This window comes from Xenopus laevis, chromosome 2S, assembly GCF_017654675.1.
Source record: "Xenopus laevis strain J_2021 chromosome 2S, Xenopus_laevis_v10.1, whole genome shotgun sequence".
NCBI lineage: Eukaryota > Metazoa > Chordata > Amphibia > Anura > Pipidae > Xenopus > Xenopus laevis.
In genome coordinates, this window is record NC_054374.1 from 160,159,040 (window position 1) to 160,180,667 (window position 21,628).

Consider the following 21,628-nt stretch of genomic DNA (forward strand, 5'->3'; position numbering starts at 1 on the left):
GGGTCTCACTGGGCCCCCTACACTCCTGGGCCCCCCTGCAACCGCAGGGTCTGCTTCCTCTATAGTTACGCCCCTGGGTTGTTGCTTGCCAGTAGCGCTCAATATAATTTCTGATTCTACAGAGGCTTTAGCCAACCAGCCCCCAACTTCAAAATGCCTTTAGATGGTATGGTGGTACAGTGGTATCTTTGGCACTGGTGTCTGTGTGGAGTTAGTATGTACTACAATTGTTTGTGTGGGATCCCTTTGGGTGCACCTGTTTTTGTTTACAGTACAGAAATAAATCATAGTGGTTGCTTATTTGGATTGATTGTGGCAATAAGCATTACTACAATTTGTGGGACATAAGTAACTGGTATGAAAGATTTCCTTTAAGGCGATATATTGTGAAAGTGCTATATTCAAAGCTTGTTTTACCCTTTTTATTGATGTGCAGGCCAACCTGACTTTGGGCTTACTTCCGCACATGGTCAGCGGGTCACAGGTGGGTCTGGACCTTACTGTTTGGCCCACCCCTTTCCATGACATCATAGTCGGGCGGGCACGGGTCTATAAATTCGGAGGCGCCGGGTTAGGGTTGGGGGTGGGTGGTGGAGCAGCGGGTTAGGGTTGGATGCGGGTTGACTTTTTGTCATTCCGCGCATCACTACCTCTTTCAATCTCGTTTTATATTCTCCCAGACAGGACTAAAGACAGGCCAATACTCTCTTACCTGAAGGATTAGCCGACCTGACCAGATGTCCTGTTACTGTCCAGCTGTCTTTAATAATTTCTGCCTATCACAGAAATCTTCCCATGCGTGGGGCCCCATACTACTGAAAGAAAATGCCCTAACCCTCAAGGTGCCACCATTATTAGCCCACTGCTCTGCTATGCTCCTGGGGTGCAGGCAGGGCAGCCAGCAGGGGGGACAGGGGGGAGAGTTGTAGGGGGCCCGGGGGTAAGGGTGGCCGTGCCACGCTACACTTTCTTGATTAGCCAGGCCCCCCTGCTTTCTGAGAGCTGCTGACTTCGGGAAGGCAGGGTGAGAGCACAAGGGGAGGTATCTTCTGTCCATTACTTCCCCTTATTGGTCACTGAGTTTAAGTCCTGGTTAAGCTGCTCAGGGATTGGATATCTGAGGTTTAAACTTCTCCTTCAGCTCATCCAATTACCATGCAGCTTTACCAGGACTAGAAATTCTGTGACCAATAAGGGAAGAAAATGCTGTCACTGGAAGAAGATGCAGCCACCTGTGCTCCCCTCCTCCCTTCTGTAGTTGGCAGCTCACTGACAGCAGGTGGGCCACACTAATGAAGTAACTGTAACATGGCAGGGCCTTCCTAAAGGTAACCCTTTGTGGTCCCTGTTGTGTGGTGGGGCCCTGGGCACCAATTTTTTTTAAACTTCTGGGAGGTCAAGTTTTTTTCATGGACGTTTAAGGGGGGCCCTGGCCACCAATTTTCTTATAACGTGGGGGGGGGGGCCTGGACACTATTTTTTTCCCCATGTGGTGTCCTAGCCACCAATATTTTTTAATGGGACTCACCACAAATGTTTTTTTTAAATGGGGGGGCCCTGACCACCAATATTTTTTATTAACATGTGGGAACCATAGCCACCAATGGGTTTTTTTTTGTGTGGTGGGGGGTGGACCTATGGGGTGGGGAGGGCGGACCTGTAGGTGGGGCTTGTGGTTGGCGCAGCCTAGTGGGCTCAGGAAATATTTTCGTATGGGGCCCTGTGATTTCTGATGGCGGCCCTGGGTGCGGGGTCTGCACTGCCTACAAGCAGAATGTTAAAAATGTCCTGCGAGCACATGGACATGCCCTGATCTACCTTGTCAAAACCCGACTCATGATGCACTTAACTATGCCCGCTGATTGCGGCTTAGCCTTCTAGTGGTCCTAAAGGATTGAATATCCAGTACTGCTTTGATCTGAGAATTTGGTCTTCTCTACATGGACACCCTTGCAATCTAGGTGTACATCTACTGATTTAAACACTCATCTTACCTTTTCATCCTTTTTTTCTTTTTTAATGAATACAGCTCGGATTAACTAGACTGCTACTATTGTAATGTAAGGATGCTGTTCATTAAATAAAGGCCTTTTTCTTTGATCCACAGGGCAAGGCATTAACACTTGAAGAGAGGCTCCAGCTGGGAATTCATGGCCTCCTCCCTCCCTGCTTCCTCAGCCAACATGTGCAAGTTCTACGAGTTATGAAAAGTTATGAAACCAAGTCCAGCGATCTAGATAAGTATGTAGTGGTCACGTCGTGTTCCCTTTTTCTGCTTAAATACCCACCCTTGGTATAACCAAAATGCCTCTACAACAGTTGTGCCCATACTTTACTAATGAGAGGTCTAATTTTACTGATGTTGTACCATTATGATCTACATCCATAAAAGCACTGTTAGCAGTCTGTTCCATGGAAAATATTACTTAAATATTAATTTATGGAAAAATTTATATTGCTATATTTAAAAAATATATATTGCTTATGTAACCTTAACATAATAAATATTTGAATGAAAAGCATGAAATAGGAGGATGATTTAATCAAGCTGTTTATTGACAGTTTCTTGAGATCTACTGATCACCAGCTAAAGGTCTACTGCTAGATCCCGATCTACCTTTTGGGTATCCCTGTTCTACAACAAGATTTGCATATGGCAATAATATTTTGATATGCTGTATACATAAGAGCCATACATACAGAATATTTGTAAGGAATTCCACATGGGACCATATTTTACCAAGGTCTATGAACCCATCCAGCTAATCCCCTCTTTTGTTATTGTGACTGAAGGAGATCAGTAAATTCCTAAACCTTTCTGGATAAAGGGCAAATTGCCTTAACCCATATTATGCAATTAGAATGTAATCTGTATGTATTCACTGTAATCTATTGTAGCTAAATTAAGGAAAAACATGTATGAGTGTGTGTGTGTATGAGATTTTTTTTCTAATTGCTATACCTTGAACATGTTTATTAACATGTAAAATGATCATATATGTAGTAATTACTGACACATTAGTGCATGCAATGAGGCTCAGACTTTCATGACAGCCTGAAGACATTGGCATCCCTTTAGATTCAGGGTTCAAGCCTGCAAAGTGTGTCTTCTCCAGAAATATGGTGGACTGTGTTGCTTTTTGGACTTTTTGGACAGCAACAAGACCAGTCCTGGCATTCAATAATCTAATATACAATGCTAATACTGATTTTTAAGCTGGTTCTCCAAGTGCAAAATTGATGCCACCTAGAAAACAATTTGTTGATCAACTACATCACCCAACATCTGCTTCACTATTTACCCAACCAATGACCTGACTGAGGTTCAATCATTTACTCTTACAGATATATAATCTTGATGACCTTATAAGACAGGAACAAAAAGCTTTTCTACCGTGTCCTTACCTCTGACATTGAGCGGTTCATGCCCGTTGTGTACAAGCCAACTGTTGGACTGGCTTGTCAGCAATATGGACTTGTTTTCAGGAGACCACGTGAGAATCTGTGTGCATGCTAAGAAATTAAGCTTTAGGTGGGTAACATAGACATAAGGTACTTATAAGAGAGAGCCGCACACACGCCACTTTGGGAAAATATTCAAACAGATCAAAATAAAAAAAATCATCTACTGATTTGATAATTGAAAAAAATGTAATTGCTTACATTTTGTGCTAGAATGCATTCTTCAGGAGTCTGACAATCCATGAAATCTAATTGTCAGATGGGTTGGTCAAGACTTTCAAAACATCAGAACTCTTAAATATGCTTCATAGCCACTGCGATGAACCTTAGATCTATGGTGGTGGGGGGCTCAGGGGATAGTAGATCAGAAGTGTTTCATGTGATGTTCCACTAACTTTTTTATATAGAAATTATTATGGCTTTGTCTTGCTCAACACAGTCTCTTGTTTTACAGTGCTGATTAAAATCTTAAGATTAAACTCAAATGCTTAGAAAGCTTAAGGCTAAGGGCAGACGGGCAGATTCGGGGAGATTTAGTCACCTGGCGACCAGGGGCGCTCCGCCAATAAGGTGAGCTGAGACGCTCGCCTCAGGCGGCAGTGCCAGAGAGGATTCCAGGGGCGGAAAAAAGCCACTCCTGCACCTTTAAGAGCCGAATTTCAGTTTTTTAAACCAGAAATTCGGCTGTACTATTGCGGCTGTGCAATTGCGCTCTCCGCACTAGTGTTCCTGCCTCCCCTCCCGACAGGCAAGCCGGCAAGGGGGGGGCAGCATTAGCAGGAGCTGCATCAGGCTCCTTCGTCAGGATCGGCGTTGCTGGTGACTAATCGCCTCTTCTGCGGGGCGACAATCTCCCCGTACTGCCTTCTTCCTGCCTTCCGCCTGCTTGAATGAGAAAGAGCCGGTGACTTTGGGCCATTCCGGAAATCGAAGCGCCACAAGTGCATTGCACTGGCGTTTTCTCATTCAAGCAGGCAGAAGGCAGGAAGATGGCAGTTCGTGGAGATTGTTGCCCCACAGAAGAGGCGATTAGTCACCAGATGACTAAATCTTCCCGAATCTGCCCATCTGCCCCTACCCTAAAGGAGAAGGAAAGCTACCAAAGCAGTTTATTGCCAATAGATTAGCCACAATAGTGCAAGCTAAAATACTATATTTACTTATTTATAGTAAACAGCTTTAGAATCTCTCTCTGTTTGTGTAGGATAGGAGCTGCCATATTAGCTTGGTGTGACATCCCTTCCAGCCTGAGTCTCTTCCTGCTCACTTATAGCTCTGGGCTCAGATTACAGAAGGGTGGGAAAGAGGGAGAGGAGCAAACTGAGCATGCTCAAGCCCTAGCCCTGGAGGTTTAAGCTGAAAACAGGAAGTCTGATACAGAAGCCCATGAGTACACAATAGAAGGAAAGAAATGTGCTGTTTCTTTTGGCAGAGGACTCAGAGCAGCAGCATTACTTTTTTACTGGTGTATTTAAATAGATCTTTCTGATAAAGCTTACTTAATTGTAGTCTTTCCTTCTCCTTTAAGAGTATGCCCATGGCATTCAGTAAGGTAATGGGGCATTCCTAGTCATAGGCTGACATTTTGAGCAGGAAAATCAGCCCGTATTCTTTTATCTCGTATATATATTGAATAATCTTCTTGTCTATCTCTTATCATCATTATTTGTTTTTGCAAAGCAGTTTACGTAAAAGAACGGAATTACATATTATTTAAGTTAAATGGAGAACAATAACTCCTGAAATTCCCAATGGTCACATAATCAAGTAGAAACTTGATCCAAATTCAAAATACAAGAAAAAATGTGGGCTGTGATGTTTCCACTCGTGTCTACCAATATTTCCGGAGAGGAGAAAACTATACTCTGAGTATCTGGCTTTTGAGTTGACAGTTTAGGGAAGAGTGGACATGTATTCCTTATCAATAGGGTAGGTTACAGCTCACCCTATACACTTCCTTAATGATCAACCTGGGGCCTAGTTTTGGGGGTCTGCACCCCACCAATTTAGTAGAAAGAAAAGAAACCAGCCCACAATCACAATTCCATGATGGCCGATGCCGTGCGTTTATTGTGTCAAATACAAAGCAAGACTTGTGTGACAGTGGTTTGTTCTTTGTATTAAATACATATGGACATATTTAAACCTTATACTTATGTGCTTTATTGAAAATGTATGGAAAAACAGAACAAATTTACATAAATGAAATATAAAAAGTTTTATGGTCTCTGTTGCTGAACGCTGGTGAAGTTTCGCTAGTGTTAATTCATCAGCGCAAGCATTTCATAGGGAAATTTCACTAGCGCTCAGTTCTGCCCAGGGAAACTTTGTCAGTACTCTTACACTTAGGTCAATTTGAATAGGGCGGGTACATATAGGTCATATATATGTCTTAATTAGAGATGTTGGTGCAAATGCTTGAAGTGGCCATTACACATGTCCAAGGAAGCAAAATAAAGACAAAAGATCCTCTAATGCCCTAGAAATTAGCCCACCCTAAAACTATTGTGGCCTGCCCCTCAAATGGTTAAAAAAGAATGCTAAGACAAAAATATTTAAAGGGCACCTATCACAGCCAAAATCAAACACATATTAACAATCTGACCAGTACAAGCTAAACACGTTTAATCAAACTACATATATAGTTTTTTGAAAAAACTGCAGGTTTTAAAAAAATCCCTTGCTTTGTCAAATGGGTTCTTTCACTGAGGGAGGCCATACTGTGACTATAACAGAGACTCTAATATGCAAATTTCAGGAGCATGCTCAGATTGTAACACTGCTTTGAGTATTCTACCCAGAATGCCTTGTTTAAGTAAACTCCTCCACTAGAAGTATCAGGAGATTTCCCTATCTTGTCCCCTGCTGGTAAAGTCATTATGCAAATGAAGGACACACAGTAACTTCCAGCAGGGGGCAGCACTACTGAACAGCAGCTAACACACAGGTTTGGCTGATTTGAAAATAGCTTAGAAGGGTTGATAAGCAACAAGGAATTTCAACTGAGCATGTGCGAGATTTCAGAGCTACAGTTGGCTGGGAAGATATAGGTAGGAGGAGCCAGTGAAATCCAAGATGGCTGCCTCAGCTAGAACTGCAGGGGAGATAGGGGAGATCTTGCAGAAGGAATAGTGAGCTGATCATTTACATTATACAAACAATTCTAACTGTTTGAAAAATCAGATTTCTTGAACTTTCACATAGTGTATTTACTTAGTAAATGATTTTGGTCATGATTGGTGCCCTTTAATAGTTAGAACTTTTAAAGGCAATGCCCCTTTAAAATAGAACTTTTATGACTTTTCAGCATAAAGGATATGATGTCACTGATTGAGGAGGATGTCGCTTCATCGTATCAGTTCACCAGATCTAAGCCGGGCTCTGGAAACTCTGGTGAAAGAGGTAACGTTCTGTAAAATTCGAACTTTAGTGAATGTGTGGAGTAACGATCGATCGCCTAAGCGCAAATTTGCCTGGTGATAGGATGCGAAACTGTGCAATCGACGGTCTCTTTCTCTAGCGAATTTTCCTCTACCCCTATTAGTAAATTGGCGATGTTCCTGCGGATGGGATTTCTGGCGAATTTTCTGTAACAATCGGCGCTTTAGTAAATCTGCCCCCATGTTTAACAATTGCTAAATGGTTTCAATATGTACACCAGGGAAGCCTAACTAGGAGCCACCAGAATACAACTGACTGATTGTGTAGGTTAGATGCTTATCCTGGCTTTACATTTGTTTTCCCTTTAAGCAGGGCCCCACCATGCATGCATTGCCCAAGGGCTCCTCCTTCCCAATCTGAAGCCCTTGCACAGTTAATATTTCTAATTCCTATTGTCATGGGCTTCAGCGGAGCCAAGAGCCTAGAAGCATCCGGAGCTCTCCCACCATTTGCAAGGGGCCCAGAAATTGTTTTGCTTTTGCCTATAGTTCTAATTTCCTCATGGAAAAGAATCCAGCTCCACATGCAAGAGACAAGATAATTTAGCACAAAAAAAATGTTTAGTTCATTCCACAAGAATATCTGTCTCAGATTGGAGCAAATCCATTGGTTAACCTAATGACTCCCTTTAAACCTAGGGAACATTGGCCAATATCGAACTCAGAGCAAAGAGAGTTTATCTCGACAACAAAGCTTACTTTTTTAAGTGAATGATTCTTTATTCATTTGATCAAACAGGAGAAACTTTTACCAGCAGCCTAGGCCTTCCACCATGTACAAAAGACAATCTATAAAATCCTGATTCCTAAACAGATCCTTAGTACGTTATAGACTTTTCTGGTTTATGTGCAGTTTCCACACTAATGTTTATTCTAATCAACCCTGCAGCATGTGGCTTTTATATGTGTTACACTGGGATATGTTACCAAACCATTCCTTTAAAGTGGACCTGTCACCCAGACACAAAAATCTGTATACTAAAAGTCCTTTTCAAATTAAACATGAAATCCAATTTCTATTTTTTAGTAAAGCATTCATAGCTGTTGTAAACTCATTTAAAAATCTCAGCTGTCAATCAAATATTGTCTGCCCCGCCTCTATGCCTAGGCATAGAGGCGGGGCAGACAATTACTTTCACTTTCCATTCAGCACTTCCTAGATGTCACTGCTCTCCCCACATTCCCCCATTCTCTTCACTATTTAATTGTGTAACCAGTGCATGGGTATGGACTTCAGGTCCCCCATTCTGGTGCAGAAACAATATTCTGAGATGATGGAAGGCTTGTCTTAATAACAGTGTCCACAAAATGGCTCCTGCCTGCTTGTTATAATTGTGAGTTTCCACTCTAAAGGAAACAAGATTCAAATAATTTATATAGTGTAATTAAAGTTCATTTTGCTTGACTAATGTGATAAAATAGGATTTTGAATAATTTTTTTGGGTGACAGGTCCACTTTAACACCTACAAATATGGGTGCATGCAATAACTTTGCCTAGATGTTCCTGCACTCTCTATCATGCAGCTGAACTGAGTGCTCAATGGTCCTTTATAGTGAACTTATCAGATATGTAACTGAGTTAAATCAAACAGGTAAAACCTTTCCATGCCTGTGTTTTGGGTTCTATCCTATACCAAGACATCTGTATGCCCTTTGATAGAAATAAAAACACAATCCAACATGGTACCCACTTTAGGGAGAGAAGGAGGACCTCATTGTTGTGGCCAAAGTAAGATTTCAGTGCTATGTTCTAAAACGAAGGAACAGTAACATTCAGAAAAACTACTATAGTTTATATAAACAAACTGCTGTGTAGCCATGGGGGCAGCCATTCAAGCACAGGATACACAGTAGATAACAGATAAGTACTACTATAGTTTATATAAACAAGCTGCTGTGTAGCCATGGGGCAGCCATTCAAGCACAGGATACACAGTAGATAACAGATAAGTACTACTATAGTTTATATAAATAAGCTGCTGTGTAGCCATGGGGGCAGCCATTCAAGCACAGGATACACAGTAGATAACAGATAAGTACTACTATAGTTTATATAAACAAGCTGCTGTGTAGCCATGGGGGCAGCCATTCAAGCACAGGATACACAGTAGATAACAGATAAGTACTACTATAGTTTATATAAACAAGCCGCTGTGTAGCCATGGGGCAGCCATTCAAGCACAGGATACACAGTAGATAACAGATAAGTACTACTATAGTTTATATAAACAAGCTGCTGTGTAGCCATGGGGGCAGCCATTCAAGCACAGGATACACAGTAGATAACAGAAAAGTACTATTATAGTTTATATAAACAAGCTGCTGTGTAGCCATGGGGGCAGCCATTCAAGCACAGGATACACAGTAGATAACAGATAAGTACTACTATAGTTTATATAAACAAGCCGCTGTGTAGCCATGGGGCAGCCATTCAAGCACAGGATACACAGTAGATAACAGATAAGTACTACTATAGTTTATATAAACAAGCTGCTGTGTAGCCATGGGGGCAGCCATTCAAGCACAAGATACACAGTAGATAACATATAAGTACTACTATAGTTTATATAAACAAGCTGCTGTGTAGCCATGGGGGCAGCCATTCAAGCACAGGATACACAGTAGATAACAGATAAGTACTACTATAGTTTATATAAACAAGCTGCTGTGTAGCCATGGGGGCAGCCATTCAAGCACAGGATACACAGTAGATAACAGATAAGTACTACTATAGTTTATATAAACAAGATGCTGTGTAGCCATGGGGGCAGCCATTCAAGCACAGGATACACAGTAGATAACAGATAAGTACTACTATAGTTTATATAAACAAGATGCTGTGTAGCCATGGGGGCAGTCATTCAAAGGAGAAAAGGCTCAGGTTACACAGCAGACAGCAGATAAGCTCTGTAAAACATAATGATGTTATCCGTTATCCACTATTTAACCTGTGCCATATAGACTGAAGCAATATGTGGATCTCTGAATCGATGTTGTTCTACTTATTCGGGTAAAGATATTTAAAAAGATCCATTTTTTAAATTAAACCAAATTTTGTTTATTATTTTCAAAAACTGTTTTAAAGGTGAACAACCTCTTTAAAAACTGTAACTGTAAAATGTGTCTCCATAGATCATTCTATTCTACTGATGACATCTAGTAAAACTAAATCAGGTTGTTGGATGTAGGGCTTTACCAATCTGGATGTATCTGTGCTATTCAACTGAGGTTCTGTTTTATATTTGCGTGTATATAAAGCCTTTTCCACTGTATGACCCCTCTGCATACTCTATAAAAGGGAGAATAACTCCGGAAGCAGAGCTAATTGTCTATAGGAAATACAGAGATTATTCTAATGAATTCAGGAAAATGGAGTGGTGTTTATTTTGCTGGGTACATTCCCATTGTGACAGATAATAATTGAATGATTTCATACAAATGGCCCTGGTTGTGCTTCCCACCCCTCAAGGCTTCCTGTAAAGGATCATTTCCACTATACTGTATATACCACTTCTATCTGAACACTTGTTTAAGGTCAACAAATATTCCTTTACAGTTAACTTTCGAATTATAGAAATTAACTGTAGTATTTGTTTTATCTTAATTGATCTGGTACCCGGCCAGCTTCCTTAGGAAGGGAAAGGAAGGTGTGACCAGATTAAAGGTCTTTAAAATAACAAGGAAATGTAGCTGGGCCTGGATTTCCTAGGCAATTGTTGACCTTATTTTGAGACAATATAGAGTTCAGATAAGGTTAAAACCATGTATACAATGCAATTTTACTTGCCCTAGCAGCCTACTGTGAAGATGCTTATGGTACACAGATAAGTAGAAGGTCTACATCCTAAACCAAGCCCAAAAGGCGCATCCAAGGCATCCAACCGCCACTGCCCCCCTTCCCCTCTTCCCGCGGGCAAATGAGAGACACAAATTAGGATGAACAGGGGACAGTGGCCCATCTTGTGATCCACCAAGACCCTGAATTAGGTTTAGACAGAGAAAAGAGGTACATGCCCCTTCGGCCTACCCCTTGTTCCAACACTGAAGCCAATCATTAAGGTCATGACAGCTCTTGAGCATTTTGGGGGTCATGAATATCTCTTGGATAGCCACATATAGCTGACCCGGCATTCTATGCTACTGGATAAGCAGAAGTTTACTCATTGGTTCCTACTTTGATCCCTCTTTCTGTAGAGTCATTTGCTCTTCAGCTAATCATTTTTAAAGTATGTATGATTCTATGGAAATAGCGATTAAGGTCACAGAGCACCCCAGTGACTTCTAATATCCTTATAATGTACATTAGGGGTGTATTATCCCTTATAATACATGAGTGATACTCAGAGTTCCCTGTATAACTCAGCCTGCAGTCTTGTGTCTTTATATTGTAGGGACCCCTACTGGGTAATCTGCCCTGCAGCTTTAAGGCCCCCACCTTTTTTCTTAGAGTGATCTGCCAGGAGAGAATGACACTCCCCTGCTACACTGCTATATAGTGTGTGCAGGGAGTGGCCTCTTCCTCTTTGGCCTGTGGATGGTGATCCAGCTGGGTGTGCTCAGGGGAGCCTGGGTACAGCTAGGCCCAGAAAGGCCCATGTGCTTTGGAAGAAGAAGTCGGGGACCAGGAAACCCTGTGAATGAGGAATAGTTACACTAGGGCAGACTTGTCATAGTCTCTCTAGGAGAGAAAGGCAGAGAGGTGAGAGAGAAAGAGCAGCTGAAGCTCCAACAAGGATTTGCAGTAAGGGAGTAGCTTCCCAGAGGCTCTGTGTGTTGCCTCCAGTCAGGGACCTCAGTGAAGAGGGACTGTAGGGTAGAAGCTGCTTTCCTGACAACTTCCAGGAGGGAATGTGTGAATACTGCAAATGCCTAATGGAGACCTTTCCTCTGTGAGAAATGCCTAATGCCTGCAGCTCTGTGTGAGATATGTGCTATTGCCTCAGCTCCTGTGTGAGTACTAAACCTGTGGTCACTTGCCTCGTGCATAGTTAAATAAACCGTTTTCTGTTTTACTGCAAGAACCTCCTGGCGCCCATCTTTTGTTGTATGCACAGTAGCCTGGGGGGATGTAGTTGCACTACACCATAGAGGGAACTCTTCCACATGGCGAAGGCCCTGACCCTGTTGTGTGAAGTCGCGTGTAACCCATGCTTCTACTGCTAGCTGGACAGTTTAACTATTTGTGTGCTATGCAGCCCAAATAGGTGTTACATTTGGCGCCCAACGTGGGGCTCGATTCCCTAAAACCAGGCTGTGCATTGTTTTGTTCGAATCGTACGAATGGATGTACGAATTTGCCGGAGTGTACGAATGGATCGTACGAATTCTTCGAATCGTATGGATTTCCTTCAAAGTATTTGGCCGTGGGTTCGGGCTTGGAGGTTCGCCCCGAATTTCACGAAGGCCTGCGGATGTCAGTTGGATGGGAGGAAGATGGATGTCCCGGATGGAGCCATTTCCTGCTCATGTGTGATCCCGGATCATGGATCTGGAAGAGGAGAACCTGGAGGATGGATTCTTCTGATGTTTGCTACAGCTCTTCTATGGACTCCTGCAGAGTGAGATGCCTAGAGTGCTGCTTGCTTGTTTTTTTTGGCTGTAAGGACTGCTGGACTAAGTGGGTTCTAATTCAGGACTATTGATCCCCACCACCATTTCTTCTGCCTTCACCTACTCGCTGAGTAGTGTTTCTGCACCCAAGGACTGGCCTGTGTGGACCCTTGGGAGGGGGAGAAGTATTTTTGCTGATGTGTAATAAAGTTGACCAACTGCAACTGTTTATTATGCAATTGAAAATGTTTGATACAGTATTGTGCATGCTGTGTTTCCTTTACAGTGACCATTGTTACCAGGTATGCCTTAGGAGAGGATACCAGAAGTGGATGTGATGGTACTGTAAGTTGATATATGTTGGGGATGTTTAAACCATTGTCGGGACGAAATGGGTTTTTCCCCCGGGTGTATGTAGGGACCCCTACTGGGTAATCTGCCCTGCAGCTTTAAGGCCCCCACCTTTTTTCTTAGAGTGATCTGCCAGGAGAGAATGACACTCCCCTGCTACACTGCTATATAGTGTGTGCAGGGAGTGGCCTCTTCCTCTTTGGCCTGTGGATGGTGATCCAGCTGGGTGTGCTCAGGGGAGCCTGGGTACAGCTAGGCCCAGAAAGGCCCATGTGCTTTGGAAGAAGAAGTCGGGGACCAGGAAACCCTGTGAATGAGGAATAGTTACACTAGGGCAGACTTGTCATAGTCTCTCTAGGAGAGAAAGGCAGAGAGGTGAGAGAGAAAGAGCAGCTGAAGCTCCAACAAGGATTTGCAGTAAGGGAGTAGCTTCCCAGAGGCTCTGTGTGTTGCCTCCAGTCAGGGACCTCAGTGAAGAGGGACTGTAGGGTAGAAGCTGCTTTCCTGACAACTTCCAGGAGGGAATGTGTGAATACTGCAAATGCCTAATGGAGACCTTTCCTCTGTGAGAAATGCCTAATGCCTGCAGCTCTGTGTGAGATATGTGCTATTGCCTCAGCTCCTGTGTGAGTACTAAACCTGTGGTCACTTGCCTCGTGCATAGTTAAATAAACCGTTTTCTGTTTTACTGCAAGAACCTCCTGGCGCCCATCTTTTGTTGTATGCACAGTAGCCTGGGGGGATGTAGTTGCACTACACCATAGAGGGAACTCTTCCACATGGCGAAGGCCCTGACCCTGTTGTGTGAAGTCGCGTGTAACCCATGCTTCTACTGCTAGCTGGACAGTTTAACTATTTGTGTGCTATGCAGCCCAAATAGGTGTTACAATATGGTCACAGAACAACCCCTCAGTGACTTCTAATATCCTTATCATTTACAGTAGGGGGTACATTATCCCTTATAATACATGAGTGATACTCAGAGTTCCCTGTATAACTCAGCCTGCAGCCTTGTGCCTTTATATGGTCACAGAACAACCCCTCAGTGACTTCTAATATCCTTATCATTTACAGTAGGGGGTACATTACCTCTTATAATACATGAGTGATACTCAGAGTTCCCTGTATAACTCAGCCTGCAGCCTTGTGCCTTTATATGGTCACAGAACAACCCCTTAGTGACTTCTAATATCCTTATCATTTACAGTAGGGGGTACATTATCCCTTATAATACATGAGTGATACGCAGAGTTCCCTGTATAACTCAGCCTGCAGCCTTGTGTCTTTATATGGTCACAGAACCCCTCAGTGACTTCTAATATCCTTATCATTTACAGTAGGGGGTACATTATCCCTTATGATACATGAGTGATACTCAGAGTTCCCTGTCTAACTCAGCCTGCAGCCTTGTGCCTTTATATGGTCCTAGAACTCCTCAGTAACTTCTAATATCCTTATCATTTACAGTAGGGGGTCCATTATCCCTTATGATACATGAGTGATACTCAGAGTTCCCTGTATAACTCAGCCTGCAGCCTTGTGCCTTCATATGGTCCTAGAACTCCTCAGTGACTTCTAATATCCTTATCATTTACAGTAGGGGGTACATTATCCCTTATAATACATGAGTGATACTCAGAGTTCCCTGTATAACTCAGCCTGCAACCTTGTGCCTTTATATGGTCACAGAACAACCCCTCAGTGACTTCTAATATCCTTATCATTTACAGTAGGGGGTACATTATCCCTTATAATACATGAGTGATACTCAGAGTTCCCTGTATAACTCAGCCTGCAGCCTTGTACCTTTAAATGGTCACAGAACCATAGGGGTAGTTAATAATGCTGCAACCCTCTACTTACCAGCCCTTTTGACCTTCTTTCCCATTCAGTGTATATTTGCTATTGCAGTTAAAATGGGCCTGTATGCAAAATCATGCTGATTTTGGTGAAAGACTGTTTGTTTTGTTTTTTTTTTTTTATAGGAAAGTGTCAGTTATAAACTTTTATAATTTCATTCCTTTACTTCTGGTGTTGACAGCAAAATTATTTCACAAAATGAATTGCTTATCTAATTCTTTCCTGCATTGTGATTATCAGGTGATGGCTTGTCTGTTTGTTTTCTTTACCTCATGGGGTATGTGAATATTCGGTGCATATTCGGGGTTATGGCTTGCAGATGTTGGCACGTCCATGTACTTTTGATTTAAGGCATATTCCCTTCCTATTAAAAATCATTAGTCAGCCTGAAATCATTCCAGTGTTTATTCTGCAGAGAGATAAAATTTCAGTGTTGCACTGAGATCCTATCGACTATGACACAAGAATAAACTTTGTCTGCAAACACTATCGCCCACACAGCTGATAGCATTAGAATCGGAACCACCTGAATTAACATAAAACAAAGTATATAGAACTGTTTTATTCTAAATTCTGCAATGAAAACTCATTTATAGTTGTGGTTTGCTAAATGGATATTGTTTTCCCTTATTCTGCTTGTCTGTCCATGTGTACTCAATAAGCAATAAGCCATTTACTTTAAAGGACATTATTTGACCAGTCACATGACATGACTGAAGAGCAACAGATTTAAATACAAAGAATTCCTGATATAAACTTGTTATATGACCAGATTGCTTGTCCACTATTGTATTTATTTGTGTCTCCTTGATATAGACTCTCATAGTAGCTTGTACTTGATCTCAACTAAGATATACATAATGCAGCCTATTGGGTTTATTTAATTTTACCTGATTTTCTAGTAGACTTAAGGTTTGAAGGTTCAAATTAAGGAAAGATCAGTTATTCAGAAAACCCCAGGTCCCAAGCATTCTGAATAATAGTTCCTATACCTGTACCTGATTGGTGATACATCGTTTACTGAGAAGCCTCCGAAACCCATCATGTGGTTCCCAAGGTCAAACATAGTGATCATCAATAACAAAAAACCTGAATCAAAGGCAAGAAGTAACATTTGTTGTGTCTTAAAAGGCAGCAAAAATCATCGGAATAGCAAACCCCTAGTTTTTGTCAGCTAAAAAAGATCAATGGGTCAGGTATTCTGTGTCGATAAAACGAATATTGGGCAAATTGTCCACATACAGATAACTACAAAAATGAGACCTGATCCTACTTCTTATAAGACATAGACACTGTACAAATGCTAATAGGAACCATTCATGTCCATATACCCCAGTAATCTCCACCTAGGGTCCTACTTCTTCCCATCCTTATTGCTCTACATCAGTGGTCCCCAACCAGTAGCTCGCGAGTAACATGTTGCTCACCAACCCCTTGGATGTTGCACCCTGTGGCCTCAAAGCAGATGCTTATTTTTGAATTGCTAGCTTAGAGGTAAGTTTTGGTTACATAAAAACCAGATGTACTGCCAAACAGAGCCTCATGTAGGCTACCAGTCCATATAGGGGCTACCAAACAACCAATCACAGCCCTTATTTGACATCCCCATGGACATTTTCATGCCTGTGTTGCTCTCTAACTCTTTTTTTTACATTTAAATGTGGCTCACAAGTAGAAAAGGTTAGGGATCCCTGCTCTACATAGTATCCGTCAACAGATGAAAACTGACCATACACAAGAAGAGGCCAACACATGTGGAGACCTTTTCCAGGCCAACAAGGTGTCCTCAGTAGATACATTGAGAGAACCCTTGCCAGATGGGTTTTTCAACTTCCCTGACTGAGATCTGGTTTGATGGGTCATTGTGGGCACAAGCATAGGACAATAAGTCACTGACTTTGTCAAGGGTAGCCATATTGGTTACTAATATAGACCAGTGTATGGTCCAGGCATGTGATGTTCTTTCCTGCTGTCAACGCAGTTGAGTGGACAAGATGGCTAGTGTATGACTAGCTTGGCATTTAGCTGCTCAAGTTTATCTACTTCCGTCAGTGGATAAATGTCACCTGTGATGTTCTTCCCTGCTGGGTGCATCTCTACCATGTGCTTCAGTTTTGGTGTTTGGTCAACTCACCTGTATCCAAGTATCTAAATCTCTCTGAAGCTGCACTGACAAATCTAAGGCCACAAATGGGTAGTGTGTGAATGTGAGAAGAAGACATTTGTTTAATAATTCTATATCATGTCTACTTATTCTATTTATTCTACTTATTGTTTATTCTAGACATGTATATTTTTCTTTTCCCTAAACAAGTGCTGAAATTGTTTAAATGGGTATCATAAAACTGGTTCCTACCTCCCATTTGACCGTAACTGTGTTTCCACTGAACAATTAATGATCCTCTGCTGCAGGACCTGCCTTGTAATTCCATTATGTGGATACGGTTTTACAAAATGTTAAATTGCTTTCCTTTTAGCCTTCCTCCGGGAGACCCCATGTACAGCGAGAATGACATGACTAAATAAATGTGCTGACTTGGCAAGGGAATAGGATACATGAGACACAGGAGCCAAACAAGTGATATGTCCATTATCCTTCTCTTTGTCCCTTATGGAAGTTCCCTTTGGAATTTTGACATTTGGAAGTTACAGTATTTCAGTTCAACGATTAGTTAAGTTTTCATTCTAGAGACCCTGGTTCAAATACCAGCAGCAACCAACACAAATTATTTAGGAGTATTAGTTTGGAGTAATGTAATAGTAGTATGTTCCAGTTCTGGTAAGCCATAGCTGACAATTGTCAGGTTATTTGATCTGCAGTATATATTCATGCTCTTTATATAGAGTATGTGGGGTTCAAAGATTAGATGGTTGCTCTCTTTGAGCTCAAAATATGCTGTATAAATCCATTTCCTTGTACCTGTAGTGTTATGTTTTTGTAGCCAAGAATGAGTAGAGTATAACAGTGCTTTATTAGCAGGTTCATGCAGTAGTTATAACTCTAACACCCCAAGCTGTATATAAAGTACTGTGCATGCACAGCACAACTCATGTGCACAGTGACACCTATAGGCCATTTGTATAAACACATGTAGTTTATATAGTTGTTAAGATCAGTCCTTCAGGTTCTGATTAGCCAAACTCTCCTCTGACAACCAGGAATTTGTCCCATCGCCCATAGGGAATATTTTTTTTGCCAGAACACATCTGAAATTATTCTAACAGAGAAGTCATTTGCCTTTAAAGGAGAACTAAACCCCTCAATAGTAAAAACCACTACTAAGTACCCTACATAGTCCCCCCTCCCTGCTCCCCCCCTGCATAGGCGATTACCCCTGAAAGTGACCCTAATTCATTACTCAAGTATACAGTAGGTGCAGAGTAAGCGCAACAGAGCACATGAGTGGCATCTTCTGTCTCTTCGGATTTATTCGGGTCCTCTTCATTCCCTTCAGCAATATCCAGCACTTTTGGCGCATGCAATGTCGCCATGAACCGGAAGACAAGTTCCAACTGCGCATGAGCCAATATGGTGTTCACTTCCCTCCCACGCAGTTATGTGTTTAGATTTGGAGCAAGACATTTACAATACTGGGCTGGCAATAAGTTGTTGAATCACTACACAGCAGGTGGATGGATGGTATGAATGTTTAGTCTTTTCATTGATTGATTTCATGTGGAAAGTATTTTTATTATTGTTTCCCTGAATGAAACTGTAAATGTTATCTCAGGAAATTGGCTTCTTTAATGTCTGAAAAGAAGTAGTAGAGAAGGATTATACTAGAGGGTTGAAACCAATTATAAATAATTTTAAGGACCACTAACCAGGCACATATCTTCTTGCTGCCTACACCTAGTCTGGCTGGATGAGTCCTACACTAATATGTGCCTGTTCACATTTGTTTGGGCATGCGCAGTGGTGGGGGGTGATGCAGTCCACCAGATTGCCTCGGGCACCGGCTGGCCTGGTCCTGAGAGCTTTAGGGGGTGGCCCTCTGATGTTAAGGGAGAGTGTTGATTTAAGCAGGTAGAGTAATGTTGGAAGTATGCGGGGTGATGGTGCATGTGGTTGTGTCAATAGCAGGTTTTCCATGATCAAGCAAAAAAAATGGGTTGGATTGGGTCAGCTTTTAAACGGATAGGCTGGCACGTTTATTGGTAATACTTGCCTCTGGTTTTGGCTGGTGTTTTAACAGCTAGGCCAGTAAAATACCAGCATTTGGAAAACCCTATCAACAAAGCATATTGTCCATGCATCACTGGCATATACAGAGCTGCTAATGGGACTGCCCCAGCATTGTACTGAGGTTCCGGGACCCACTGGGGTTGCCTTCTCAGTTGCACACGCACCCCCTGGACAATCGCAACCCCCCACCTTATTTTTTCTTCTTGCATCTGTGTTCGGGGCCAGTGGGGTAGGTCAGGGAGCAGCGCCCAGGATCTCAGACAGGGAGAGGGTCTTGGTTGTCATGGCCCACCATGTTTTTTACTATGGTCCCACCAGCCCATTTTAACCATGGACTACCCAACAACTGTATTTTTATCCTTTACATTCACACACATTATGTAATTAGATCTCATGAGAGTATATTGGCCAAGTGAATGTTCTCTTTTCTTTTGCAGAAACACATAAGCTGAGCTCTGAGAATTAAAGCACATCCACCATCTGCATGGCGGGGGCTAATGGAGGTTTCAGACGGAGCTGTAATTATCCTGTGGATGCACACTAGCACAGACAGAGCCCAGCGTACCTATAAATAGACAAGGAGGCTAAAGAAAACTTCTTCATTAGAGCCGAGTTGGTCTCATTAATGCCCCATAGGGGGGGAATGTCTTACAGCCCATATTATTTTCTTTGGATAAAGAGAGAAACTACTGCATAAAAGCCAAATGCACTTTTCTAGTTTCTGTACGTTTTAGAACTTTGCTTTAAAGCAAAATCCATCAGCTGGAACAAAGTTGATTTGGAAAAAAAAGGACTAAAATTCCCTTTGGAAAAAAAATCAGTCAATTTGTTTTTCTTGTTTCTGGCTTGAATGAGGCTTAAGAGGATAGCTGCAAAAAGTCTGGCCTCGTTTGTTTGGACTCATTAGCTAAGCCTTATTTTTTATTCAAGCTGATTTAATGGCTGGGGTAGAAACAGGAGGAATCATTTGTTTATTATCTGATGATTTATTAACATGCCTCTCTGCTCTTAGCCCATTATTTATTTCTCAGTGGGCAGGAGGCTCCCCATGAATTGAGACCAGTTATTGCTGCTTTTTGGACATTTGCCACTGGCTATTTTTCTTGTCTCACACTGCCTTTTGCGCAACTTATTAAGAGCTTGTAGTCTGATCTGCTTGCATTTGTTTTATAACACTACTCAAAGGCTTCAGACACTTCTGCTCCTGATTGATGTCTTAAGTTATTAAAATATAGATGTGATACATTAGTAGAAAATGAAGAACTGATAAATGTCTCACTTGTTTGCCATAGAAAATGAAAATATCTTGTTATTCCTGGAGGGAAATACGGTGGGTTTTTCAGGCAAGATAAAGTAGAGGCCCAAAGGGGAATTAAGAACAGACTGAAACAAGGAATTGTAGGCAAAAATCTGGGACTGTAGCAGTAAAGACTGTAGAAGGATCAATTAGGCATGGAATAGGACAGGCTGGTGAAGAACAAAGTGGACATAGAATAGGACAGACTGGTGAAGGAACAAGTGGGCATAGAATAGGACAGACTGGTGAAGGACCAAGTGGGCATAGAACAGGACAGACTGGTGAAGGAACAAGTGGGCATAGAATAGGAAAGGTTGATGAATGACCAAGTGGACATAGAATAGGACAGACTGGTGAAGGACCAAGTGGGCATATAATAGGACAGACTGGTGAAGGAACAATTGGGCATAGAATAGGACAGACTGGTGAAGGCCATGTGGACATAGAATAGGACAGACTGGTGAAAGAACAAGCGGGCATAGAATACAACAGACTGGAGTTAAGTAGGCAATGAATAGGATAAACTGGAGCTGGTGAAGGCCAAGTGGACATAGAATAGGACAGGTTGATGAATTACCAAGTGGACATAGAATAGGACAGACTGGTGAAGGACCAAGTGGGAATATAATAGGACAGACTGGTGAAGGCCAAGTGGGCATAGAATAATACAGTCTGGTGAAGGACCAAGTGGGCATAGAATAGGACAGACTGGTGAAGGAACAAGTGGGCATAGAATAGGACTGGTGAAGGACCAAGCGGGCATAGAATAGGACAGACTGGTGAAGGACCAAGTGGACATAGAATAGGACAGACTGGTAAAGGACTAAGTGGGCATAGAATAGGAGAGACTGGTGAAGGACCAAGTTGGCATAGAATAGGACAGAATGGTGAAGGCCACGTGGACATAGAATAGGACAGACTGGCGAAAGAACAAGCGGGCATAGAATACAACAGACTGGAGTTAAACTAAGTAGGCACTGAATAGGATAAACTGGAGTCAATCTAAAAAGACATAGAGTGCAAAAGACTAGAGACGAACAAAGTGGGCATAAAATAGGACAGACTAGAGTCGAATTAAGAAGTTATAGAACAGAACTAACTGGATCCCTTCCAAGTAGGCATAGAATAGAGCAGAGATGTTGCTAAGATATGAAGCATTGATACATTTGTACAAAACTAAAGTATCTTGTTATTCCTAAAGGGGAATACAATGGGTTTTTCAGGCCAGAGAGAACAGGGGCCTAAAAGGGAACTGAGAACAGACTGCACCAAGGAAGAGTAGGCAAAGATCTAGAAAATGGAGCAGGACAGACTGGAGAGCCAAATAATGTGAGTATAAAATAGGACAGACTGAAGCTGAAACAGGGGTCCCACAAATAGAGCTTTTGATTTAAGCATCTCCCAGAAATGGTAGACCCATCATTTTATTCATCTGGATGGAGCTCGTTATCATGTCCATCTACTTTATGTATTCTTTTCTT

General features: G+C 42.1%; 1 pseudogene; it reads left to right on the forward strand.

Annotated features, from left to right (window-relative positions):
* The first annotated feature begins 466 nt into the window (after nt 1-466).
* The window catches only part of LOC108709034, a 39,098-nt pseudogene continuing 17,936 nt past the window's right edge, over nt 467-21,628 (forward strand).